Source organism: Emydura macquarii, unplaced genomic scaffold, assembly GCF_026122565.2.
Source record: "Emydura macquarii macquarii isolate MOO-44397 ecotype Brisbane River unplaced genomic scaffold, CSIRO-AGI_Emac_v2 contig_1043, whole genome shotgun sequence".
Classification (NCBI taxonomy): Eukaryota; Metazoa; Chordata; order Testudines; family Chelidae; genus Emydura; species Emydura macquarii.
Window position 1 is genome coordinate 9311886 of NW_027131180.1, and position 12882 is coordinate 9324767.

General features: G+C 40.1%; 1 long non-coding RNA gene across 1 annotated transcript; it reads right to left on the reverse strand.

Annotated features, from left to right (window-relative positions):
* Positions 1–204: 204 nt before the first annotated feature.
* Positions 205–10682, reverse strand: LOC137151075 (uncharacterized). The gene is made up of 3 exons (XR_010919161.1): positions 10458–10682; positions 7985–8016; positions 205–430 (listed from the first exon to the last, which is right to left on the reverse strand). It is a non-coding gene; the product is annotated as an uncharacterized lncRNA (long non-coding RNA).
* Between the last annotated feature and the right edge of the window lie 2200 nt (positions 10683–12882).

Genomic DNA, 12882 nt, shown 5'->3' on the forward strand with positions numbered 1-12882 from the left:
TTATTTTTCAAACATAACTCCAAAAACTAATATTACTATGTAAAAGTAATTTGCTACCTCTTTATATGGTTGTGCATTTTTGCAATGGTAAATTTAAAAACTGATAGTACTCCATCTACACAGTACTTAATTTGCATATGCTAGCATGGCAGAGATTTGGAAGGACATAATTTTTGTGACAATAGTACACATTTTGAGTGTGATTGTCAACATGAGACTGTACCTCTTGTAGGCTGAGGGACATAGGGGTTCCACAGTATTCTGGAAAAACATTACATCAATTCAGTGTGTGCATGAAAGTAGGCAGCATATGCAAAAGTAGGGATGTTGGTGTTAGGTTGGCAACATATAAAGGGACAAAATATGCCATCCGATCCATGTGCCGCTCCCAGTGAAGTCATGTGTGTGCCATGCAAGAGCTGAATTTGTCCTAAAATTAGAGAAGAGGTTTTCAAAGAGGTGAAATTTTAATTGGAAAGCACTACTTGACAAAGATGTTTAGGCCCTATTCTCCTGTACAGAATAGATGAGTCATCCATTTGGGCAGGGCTGGCCCCAAACCAAATGGCACCGCATCTTCAGCACCCTCCCTTCCATTTTTTAAAACTTTTGGATACCTTATTTTTTATTGCATTTGTAGCCCATTTCATAACTTTGATGAACGATTTATCCATCATAAGATGATAAATTTGCATGCTAAGCTCTGTATTTATTCATGCCTTTGTACAAGGGCATTTTTGAAACCCGACAGATACCCAAGCAACTACCAATTCTGCTTGCTGCTTTTTAGTCCTTTTTAAGCCCCTAAGAAACTTAGCACAAACTAGGCAACTGGGGAAAGGGGGGCACTAGATAGTGAATATGTGAAGTGGACTTGATTCTGTGTTCTCTCTCTCTGAATATGCTGGGTGATGTGACTGTGGAGGGGAAAAAAAAAAGGGAAGTCTGGATATGAGGAAATATACTGCTAGACTCACAGTTTGAGATTGCTTGCTTAACAATTTTTTTTAAGTGACCTGTCTAACCTTTGCTTCTTCTCAATGACTGATTTGTTTGGTCAGCTTTGTAACACTTTGACATGTCTCTGTAACTTTTGTGGTCTAAGAGGGAGGTACTGAATCTAAGTCAGGTGGACCATTTCATAGACACATTGGAAAAATCACTAGGTGCAGATGGAGGGACTGGCCCTGAGGAAATCTAACTGACTCACCCAAAGACTGCCTCAGATAATTAGTTTGGGATATTCTAATAACCTATTGTATTGTATGTGCTTTAGACTAATAAGTGGAGACTTTGAGTAAAGGCATTCCAATGGGAACTGCTGGAGACTTAAGTAAAGTAAAAGCACTTGGTTTTGACTTGTCTATGCCAGCCATATAGCAGATAGAAGATTCTGCGTCTCCCTTGGTTCATGTCTTGATACCAACTCACAGAGACTAAAAGTTATGAGGTTGAGGAACCCTAGGTAACACCATATATAAGCAACTAAAAAAAATAATATCCTCTAAGTTTGTAGAAACTGTCATTTTAAGAACAAGTGTACTAGTATTAAGAAATTGAACTGTGCACCAACATTGGGTGTACCAGTATTAAATAGTGTTACAATAGGTAAGTTAAAATGTCACACATTACGTGTTGATCATGGTAAAAGTAGTAACAGTATTTCTTTTATTTTACATAGATAGGGATTCAATAGATCTCTGGCATCTCATTAAACATGTCCTTTATTAGTCACTACTTACACTCTTCAAGACTTACTACACAAGTGTTGTTGGTAGTCCATCACTGATGATGATGTCACAATTCTCATCTATGGTTAAGCATATGACACTGAAGTCTGAACCCTGATGCACACTGAGCTGCCCTGAGGGCATGGAAAGTCCATATCTGTGATGTTTGATGATGCAGCTCTATGGCACCTTTCATGTCCTGATAGAGAAAATTTTGTCAATCCTACTCAAACCTCTTACATGCTGATCGTGTTAGAGACTGTCACTGAGTCCTGTTCTGAGCCACTTGCTTGAGTTCTTTGAGTTTGATGCCATCCCATGAAGACTACTCTTCAGGTTATCTTTGAAGCACTAATGTGGACGACCTTTCTTTCTTTTGCCCTGCCTCACTCCCCATACAAGATTTGTTTTGGGAGATGGTGCTCTTCCATTCCGATGACATGTTCAGTCCACCTAAATTGTGCTTTCAGTAGCATTTCATCAATGCTGTTTGTGTTTTCTCTCAAGGACCTTAATATTGGTCACTCCATCCTGCCAACGAATGCTCATTATTGTGAAAGTGTATTTTCACAAAAAAACAAGGTTCACAATATCGCAGCAGGGCTCTCACTTTACTACAGTTCATTCTTACATCTCACTGACTGACTGGCAATGCCTCACTCCTTATATACCCACGAGGGTAAGACTGACAACATTCTCAGAGTTTGAAAAAAAAGGTAGTTCTCAAAGTGTGCAAGGTTCCACGAGACTCTACAAAGGTCCAGAATATTCTAGGAGGTTAGTGAAAAATGAATCCACATGCAGAATACCTGAAACATTTTACTTCAATGCATTCTATTTTCCCTTTAGTCACTTACACCAAAAACAGCACCCCGAGTCTGGTACCCCCCAAACCCAGCACCCCATGTGGACACATGGGTCGCCTTCCCCTAAATCTGGCCCTGCATGTGGGAAGAGCTTGCAGAAGTCCAAGGCAGCCCTGAAGCTTCACTTAAGTTTTTTGGCAGATGAAAGTCTTCTATACAGGGATGAATTTCACTCAAGATGAATAGCAGATAGGGTAAGTGACTGTGCTAAGGTTGTACAGTCCATAAAGGAGAGCTGGGAACACAACTCATCTCCCAGTCACGTAATGTAGCTACTAGATCACAGGGGTCCTTTTTCTTAGATTAATATTGTAGTTGAGGACACGGAAGTCAGTGTTCCCTAGCTAAAGTACATTCTTACAACTTTGTGCCCTGCCCTTTAAAGGGTCTCATTTTATGAAGAGGCCTTGCAATGTTAGGGTGTCACAACATGATGGCATTATGTCACTATGAAGACATGAATTTGTCTCATCATGATGCAAAATTTCAATGTGAGGACACAGAGCATAGTACAATTTTTTGTCTCACATGATGCTAAGGTGTGATACCTAGATGTTGAGGGCCCTTTAAAAAAAAAAAAAGTGAGCCCTTTATGAACAATTCAAATAGCAGAAAATAATCCCTCTGTGGCCTTAGACAAGGTAGTTTAATTTACTACCTCCTTTCTTCTCCTGAACCCATAAAAGGGGGATAACATTAGCTATGCACAGTAGTTCACTGGATGTTAGGACGCTTTAATTAATGATTATAAAGATTTAAGTTGTGAGCTGCATAGGGGACTTTGAAGCCCAATTCCTGTGCAGATTGTGAAAGCTAGACTGAAAGTTGGATGAAAGTTGATTTACTACCTCTTATACTGAATGCCACTACTGCCATTGTACCAAACGGCATTCATTAGCAAAACTACTACTACCAGGATTAGCAGTTAGAAATATTTTAGTACACATTTTGCAATTTATACATGATTAAAAGCATGTTATCATATGAACATCCACACTTATGCAGGCCAAGGTTGGTTGCAGTTTTTTTTCCTAATAAAGCAACACAGGTCTAATTTTGCTCTCTGTTGGGTTTAAAAATCAGAATCTGAATGTTAGAGCTACCTCTGTCTGTTGTGACAACTGATAGGTTTGTGTAGCTATTTTCTCCCCTGAATTTTCTCAATTAAAATGCTCTGAAGCCTTCTGCATTAATATACATTCTTGCAGGTATAGTGCTGCTTTACCACTGGATGGTGCTCTCAACACACAGTAGACCCCTGAATCACATTCTTCCTGATGAGCCAAAACACGAAAGACATTTCCAAGTGCTGTTCACTTAAAATGATTTTAAAAAGGAAAAAGATGGAAGCCAGATGCCCATCCCTGTCTTAAGGGGGCTGTGGGAAGAGTTTGGTCAGAGCAGCAGGGGGATGGCCAACTCCTGGGAGTGGAAAGAGAGAGCTCATACACATTAGAGCTGAGTCCCTCCTTCTACCTCACAGCATATGTGGGAACCTGAGTGGGGAAAAGGTTTGCATCTCCTATTAGATAATCAGAGGGCTAGGTCACAAAGGGGACGGATTGACTGTCTCCCCACTCTCAATTTAAAGCCTTCCCAGGCATCTGGGGGCCACCTTGCTATTATTACTGTCCTGCCTCCCTGTAGCGGAGGTATATTGAGCTGCATTTCCAGGGGATCTGACACACCACCTAATGTGGGATCAGGAGGAATTTTTTACAGCGGGGTTAAATGAACAGGAATCAGGAGGGGTTTTTAATCAAACTATTTCATTTTGAAAATGTCAAAGCAGGATATTTTGACATGGTCAGGAACTCTCTTCCCCTCCCCACTTTCTCAGCAACATGATTTTGGCAATTTCTTTCTTTATTTCACAAAGCATTTCTATTTTGATGGACCTACATTTGCAAGCAGAACACTGTTTCAACTGAATTTCAGACCAGCGATATTAAAAGGAGTAAGAATAGAAATTTTACTGTTACGAAGCAGTATCGGAATGTTTAATTCATTGCAATTTGCAGCCAGTCTCCAGTGTGGATGAAAGCTTAAAGGACCAGATCCCAGAGGTATACGAGTCCCAGGATACGGCTGGGGAATCTTTTAACTGTAAGGAGAAGGGGAGACCTGAAATATTCACAGACTGGGATCTCCCTTGATATTCTCCACGCCGAGGCCACTTAATTATCTGGCACGTTAAAGGAAAGGGGCAGATAAAGTTGGAGCCTGCTGCTTAACTCCATTCGTTGGTCTGTCTTTCATTCACATGCCTGTCCTGATCAATCTATCAATAACTCCCTGGTGTGGCCCCTAAAAAAAGCCATTCCTGGATACAGCCTTCTAAATAACTGCTTAGCTCTCCAAGCTTAATAAATATAATATATTGTAATTGATTTTAAGCTTTGTATCTAAACTAATATATTTATAATAAACCTTACACATTAAACCTTATTAATCTGCAAATCAAGCATGTCGTGTCTCACTAATATCCCCACTAATCACAAAATGTCCATAATCACCAGTGATCATACAAAGCAGTGGACAAAAATAATTATACACCTTATTTAATGCTTTAAAAATAGCAGGTTCATTGGTCTTTGCAGTGGGGATGTGAGATGACAACATTTGCAGAATTTCTACACAGTCCAAGGTGCCCCTTTTGCAAACCATAAACTTTATGGTTGCACATAAAAGGATTAATCAGAAATCAATGAAGGCACGAGATGAAAAGTCAGGGATAATGTTTGTGTGCTATAATTTTTCCTCTGTTAGACCTCTTTTTAATCACCTCTTCCAACAGTAGCATGTGGTTTGCTCCAATGTTTATTTTTAAACGTCACCCTTTAATTTTGGCTTGATAACCAAAAGGTATACACAAAGTATCTATCAAGGCTACTGAGTCTGCAGAGGTGACACTTGATGTGATGTGTGGATTGAAGTTTAAGGTTCTGAAGCGAACACATGAGGGAGCTGTGTAGCTTGAGAAGACAACTTTAAAAATAAAACAGATGAAGCACAATATAGAGCATATGGACTGTATGGCACATTTTACTTACTACTTTTTCAGTTCTGCTCTGAAACAACATGAAAGAGCTTCTTTTAGTCTTTTTGCTGAGATTTATGGTTTTATCATTATACATTTCTCCACTTTAGTTCCCTGGCCTCTGCTTGACCTAACTTTTTGTTGTCAGTGGCCCTGCACTTGTTCAGATGACAGACTTACCACCATTTGATAGGATGGAAGATCACTCTCTATGTTGATCTACAAGTGCACCCCTCTATTTCTCATGACATTTTTGCATTTCCTTTTCCTTGCAGTGTTGCCATTTCAGAAAGGAAAGGAGGCAAGAACATTCACAGAAGGTGGAATTTATTCTTGTGCACTTAAGAACCACTCACATCCTAAAATCAAGGCTGGATTTAGGAACAGGCAAGCCAGGCGACCACCTGGGGTGCTGTTTTCGTTAGTGACAAAAGGGAAAATAGAATGTTTGAAGTAAAATGTTTCAGGTATTCCATATGTGGATTCATTTTTCACTAACCTCCTAGAATGTTCTGGACCTTTGTAGGTCAAATCGTGCATCAAAATCATGAAATGGGCTACAAATGCAATAAAAGTAAGATATTCAAAAGTTTAACAAATGTCCTGATCTGGGACACCATTTGATCTAGGGATAGCCCTGCCTAAAATGGAGCGTAACTAATGCTTAGACCTTGTGCTGACCCTCGCCATGGGATAAATTTCACCTATAGAAATACTGCACCAAATCTAATCCTTAACATCGAAGCAACAGGCACTTTCTTTGGGTGTCATCCCAGATGATTCACCCTGGAATTATAGCTGTGTAAATTACATTTGCTTGCGGATTCTAAGGAGAGAGGAGTGACAGAAATAAAAGACATTCTCACTCCCTACCCAATGGTCCATCAACAGACCTCTACCTTCCTGATGTATCCTTCTGTGACCAAATATATTCACACCCTCTGGACTAGAATAATAATCTTGGTACAAATAATGCTTTGTGTGGTGTCATTTGAAAACAAATAACTTGCTGATCAATAATATTATGGTGAAATGTATGTAGTGACATTGTATATAGAGTTATAAATCCCCCATATGATGTTAGACACGTTCAAACTCACATAGCCCCAATTAAACAGAACTAGGAAAGCAAGCAAGTCTTCAATAAATGGATGTGTTTATCTCAGTTTGCATATAAGCTGTAAACAGAGTCCTCAGACAGCAAGAGGAAGAAAAATGGCAAAGAAAATCTGCATCTCAGCAAACAACGGGGAGAGAAGGAATCTGGTTTGGAAGAGGTGGTAAACTGTGCCATGTCTCCTTGCTCTCAGCTGGAAAGAACTTTATCTAATGGACTTAGGGGTCATTCTCCAGAAAATGCATTTCAAAGGGTGATTGAACTATAAAAGTGAGGGGCAAAACACACCAAGTTCTCTCTCCATGTCCATGTCTCTCTCGTCACTTAAGAGGACAAAAGAAACAGCTGTTGGACTTTGGGAGCAGATCCTGGCTGGAGAGTTGTGTCAGCAAGGTACTGAAAACATGTGGTAAGGCACTTAAACTAGACCTGGTTCAAAGTGAAGCTTAGACAGTGACCTTTATTTCTCTTGTAATCTTTAATGCCTTGTGCTTGTACTCACTTAAAACCTCTCTCTTTGTAGTTCAATTTGTTTTATGCTTTAATCCAAACTAATCCAGTCTTGTGGTTAAACTGGGCTGTGTGATAAGTCCATTAAAAAGTCCCTGCATGTGGTAACCAACGCTGGTGGAAGCCAGAGAGTGACTGAAGAGTGGCAGCTACACAGTTTTTACACAGTCAGGGTGTGACTTGCATGTGGGAAGACTGTTTGTGAGCAGCCCAGGCAGGTGCTACAGGAGCAATGCATTGTGAGACACCCCAAAACTGTAGAGCTGTGGTGACAACACCTGACTGGTCTGGATTGTACCCTGGAATGTCATACCTTCCAATAAGTATTATTCAGTGCTCTCCTTTCCTTTGGGGGGCCTAGTAGGCTTGGGTAACCTAATAAATAACATTTGATATATATCCAGGCTTTCAGGCTTGTATATATTCCGTAGCAATTGGGACCCTGAGAATAATTTGTAAGAGCTCTTGGGTTCCACAATAAGAGCTTCAAAAGCAGGGTAATTCTGGGATATTCAAAGTGGGGCCCATTGGAGAGAAATGAAGGTCACAGTCAACTATTCTAGGGTCACTAGCAGCGAGAGGAAGGAATGATTTCACTACTAGCGACAATGCAGACCAAAGACGACCTCCAGGATCGTTTTTGCATGTGTAACCTACAGCAGGTGCACTATTGGCATGTTGTGTTGTTTAGAAACTTTGGGGCTGTAGAGGGGTCACTCACCAGCTTGTGCACAGCTCAACTGGAAAATTGATCTGAAATCAACAAGATGAAATTCAGCAAAGACAAGTGCAAAGTACTACATGGAGGAAGGAAAAAAATCCAATGCACAACTAACAAACAGGGGTGACTGTCTATAGGTGGGTAGTACTGCTGAAAACTATCTGTGGGTTATAGTGGATCACAAGTTGAATACGAGTCTACAGTGTGATGCCATTGAGGAAAAGGCTAATAATCTGGGATGTATTAACATGTATTAAACATATATAACATGCAGGAGGCAATTCTCCTGCTGTGCTCAGTACTGGTGAGACCTCAGCTACAGTACTGTGTCCAGTTCTAGGCACCACATTTTAGAAAAGATGTGGACAAATTGAAGACAATCCAGAGGAGAAGATAATAGGTTTAGAAAATCTGACCTATGAGGAAAGTTTAAAAAAAACTGGGCATGTTTAGTTTCAAAAAAAGAAAACTAGGGAGGGACCTCAACAGTTTTCAAACACGTTAAAGGTCGTTGAAGAGGACTGAATAGTTCTCCATGTTCATTGAAAATAGAACAAGTAGTATGGGATTAATGTACATAAGGGGCGATTTAAATTAGATATTAGGGGAAAATTTTAACTATATAATTTAAACACTGGACTAGACTTCCAAGGGAGGCTATGGAATCCCCATCATTGGAGGTGTTTATGAAAAGGTTAGACCAACACCTGTCAGAAATGGTCTAGATATACTTGGTCCTGCCTCAGCATGGGGGAAATGGACTAGATGACCTCCCAGTGTCCATTCTAGTCCTCCATTTCTATGATTCTCCTTAGACAAGCCTTTAACAGGTAATCTGGGCCCTGACTCCCATTAGAGAGGCCAGGCACTCTGTGACAAGGGCAGATGAAATTTGTTTGTTTGAGGGAAGTACTAATCCTAAATTTAGTTAACAGACATTAATGAAAGCAGTGTTATAGGTTCAAACTTATTTAAGAAGGTAGCTAACATCTGCTAACCTTTAAAAACAAAGAAATGGTAGATTGTAATTTGTGCAACTGTAAAAGTGTTTCTTGTTAATGCTACTCCTTCCCTCCATGCTTTTGTTCCTTACACCTTATCATTCTTTCCACGTGTACTTTCAGTCCATCCCCACACACAGACAACTCACTCATACTCATTCTGCACCCACCCAACAATATACCACCTCATTCCATATTTTAATAGATCACCAGCAAACAATCAAAATCCAACTGGCCATGCTCCTGTCAGCCACCCTAAAAGCTGGCATTTGAAAACCATTGCCATCTTTCTTTTGGAGGTAGATATTTTCAACATTAGCTATGAGATCTCTTTTAAAGATAAAATAATTAAAAAAAGGGGGGGGATTGTGAGAGGAGGATTTACAATCTCAACTCACTCTTATCACCTCATAAAAAACATCCCAGACCATCTGATCAGCTAGAACAGCTAGATGAGAGACAACAGCCAGCCAGGATTTACTATTCACATATAAAGCACAATGGCTGTCCTAATTAGGTACTAGGTAACTGACTGAAGAGGTAAACTTCCCCTCATACCAATTAAGAATGAGTAGCACAAGTAGCAAGAGATAGGTGCTCTCTGCAGCAGGTGAAATTTTATAAACCAAATATTACAATGGATGCCAAAAATCATCAAAGGAATGAAAAACACCTGTGAGCCTAGGCCTCAAACACTGGTTTTACCACAGTCAGTTTTTTTTTTAAACTAATGGTTGCTAGAGTGAATCATAAGCCTGGCTGCAATTCAGTAAGGACATACCTACTGATGAAGCCAGACCAGCCTAATCAGCACAAAGAGGCTCAAATTAGGGCAACACTCCTTTGCTATATTTTGTGATTTTACCAGAGCCAGTACACATATTAGGGAAAGTGAAGCTGGAAAAAAGCAGTATTGGTATAGCCTGCAAGGTGTTAAATCTTGCCTGAGCTTGTACCTCTTATGAGCTAAAGATGGACAGCAGAATTACAACTTTGAAACACTGAGCTGTATGCACCTTTGAGACAGGTAGACTTTATCAAGAGACCATTCTGAATGATCAACAGACCACTTACCATTCTAGGTTTATTTACTCCAGAGACTATCTTCATTCCCCAGTGTAGAATATGTGCCAGTTGAATTAATAGACTAACATACTAGCAACAAAGCAGTAAAGTCTTGCAGCCAGGGAGAATAGCATTCAACAAGCATTTTAAAGATGTTTCTTCCTGTCTTTCCCTTACCATAAATGTGTTAAAAAGGCTTTAAAGCTAATAAGAGATAGAAGGGTCAACAATACAAGCTTTCTTTAAATTCCTCTTATTGATATCACTATAGCACCTGACTAGGGCCATATGGTTTCTGTGAACAGACTCAAGTCTGCAGTAACGAGCCCTGGAAGGGGTGGAAGCAGAGGTAAGGTGCTGCAGCGTGACCTCCAGTAATGAATCCCCATGGGCCCTTATGAACTCACCGTCTATATGTAGTTCAAACAAATACACTCTTGAGATCCATTTCATTATTATATTCCATCCTTACAGGCCTAAAGCCCAGTTCAATGTCTCTCTCCTCATTAACCCAAAATAACATAAAAGCCAAACTCACACAATCTTCAGCCTAGCTGGCCTTTAAAGTCTCTCCCCTGCTCAGACTGGGTCTCTCCCAGGTGTCCCTGCCTAGAGAACTTTCTTTCCTACTTCTTCAATTTTCTCCCCCAGCCAAGTCAAGCTTCTATAAGAGCCTTCTTACTCCCTGCAGTATCTACAACCATAATTGCAATCTGCTGAGTTTCCCCCACCCCCTCTTAACTGACACGTCATGCTCTTTTTCTATGGGGAAATCACCTGATTCAACCCAGGTAATCTTGGCTGGATTAGCCCCAGGCTCTCCCACCCACAGGCAATCAACCCTGTGACATAGCCAAATACTTTGTGCAGCCTGAAGGAGATTTGGGACAGCCGTATTGGTATTTGAAACCAAACAATAGCATCTAACACTCAGCAGTTCTGCTCTGACCCTAGTTAGGTCTCTACAATATATCACTTGAAATACCAGAAAATCTTAGACAGGTCCTGGTGAGTACTGTGCATCTAACTGATGCCACACTAGCACTGAATTTGAACTCCAATTTTATTTGAGTGTGAAAATTAAATTCCATAAAAACAAATGCTTCAAACCCATAATTTTGTGCAATTATGAAAATTTAAATTGATAAAAATAGAAAAAAGGTTGAAAATAGTATCATCTGTTGAAATTATAAAAAAAAATAAAAACAAAATTCTGCCATGTCTAGTTATGTTTATTTGAGTCATTTATTCAGATGTCTGGATGTTTAATTTTAAATGCTTCTTCCTGCAGCCTATTTCATACAATATATCTCCTGCCACGAGGAAGTGGTTTTCTGGGACCACCTACACCTGGCAAATGCAGGGATTAGGTACAGGTTCATCACAGTCCTCCTCCTCTTCTTCCACTGTCTCCTCTAAAGTCTTGTCCATCAGGGGGAGGTATTCCACATTGTATGGAGTTGTTGCCAAAATTAGCCTATTAACCTTTTAGGTGAATGAGGACATCTCCTATACTTCTTTGGGAGGTCAGGGCTCTGAGTGGCTGTTCTGGTGGGTTTATGACTGCAGTCATACCTTTTTCTAGAAGATGTGCCAGGATAGATAATGGGGGTCATAAGCCAGGATCAGGATGGTACCCCTCTATTTCGTGTAAGGGTGAAATGTCACCACAATCATCAGCCTTTACCATGGGCAGTATGAGAAAGGGAAGAAAGACTAGAAAGAGGGGCTTTTAGAGGAACGAGAAGGCAGAATCAACATTAACTGGGACCTCAGGGCATCTTTTACCTAGCATCCACATTCCAGGAACTCATATCATAAATGAAATGCCTGCACAGACCAAACAAGGACCAGATGTAGGAGTTGGGTCCCTGCTAGCATATTTGAAATGTTCACGCTCAATTTGAAAAAGGCATTTAGATATAGAATTGGTATAGGTATATGAAACACAGTCGCAGCCTTTTGATTAGTAATGGCTACAATTTCCCAAGGTGCAGAACTCAAGGCTAATAGACAGAGCAACATGATGAGAAGTGGGGGCTTGCTTAAAGTATTTATGAAATGCCTATAGGTGCCCAAAGACTAAAATCTAGCAATTGAAGACAAGAGGGTGCCTAACCAGGCCCTACCTCCACTTATGGAAATATTTAATATGCCTAAATTGCCAGCTTAGGTGCATTATTAGGTGCCTAAGCAGTAGCACTGGTCAAAACTCGGGTTTTCTGGTTTGCAGGTATAGTCTGCCCTTTTGAAGTTTCCTTTCATCCTGAATTGGAGTAAAAGGTCAACATTCTGACATTGCCTGCCAAACAAAGCTTCATTTCAGAAATATCCTACACTCTGTGTTGACAAGGTCAAAGCACTTCATTTCAACTTTTATTTTTATAATATGATATCAAATTTTAAATAAAACACTCCAAGTTTTCAAAAGGAAGTGTTTCAATAATTTTGTTTAAAATTTCACTGAAATTGGTATGTATCCATGAAACATTCCCATGTTTTAGAAGCAACATTTTCTGGTGGAAAACTGTTGGGCAGGAAAATTTTTGACCAGCACTGCTCAATGGGCTTGTTAATCAGGCCCTCAGTGGCTTGAACAAGGTGGCAGAGGTTGTCTATGGCTGAGCTGGCATATGAATTCCTACTGTCAGATGCACAGCAATGCAACTTCTAAACTATGTGGTGTCCTTTTTTCTTATATTAATACTTCATTTTGTGCAAGTGTCCTTTGAAGAGTCTCACCTTTTATAAGAAGGCCTCAGCACATGTGGCGGTCACCCCATGAGAATATAGTGTCACTGTGTGAAGATTTGAATACATTTCACCATGATG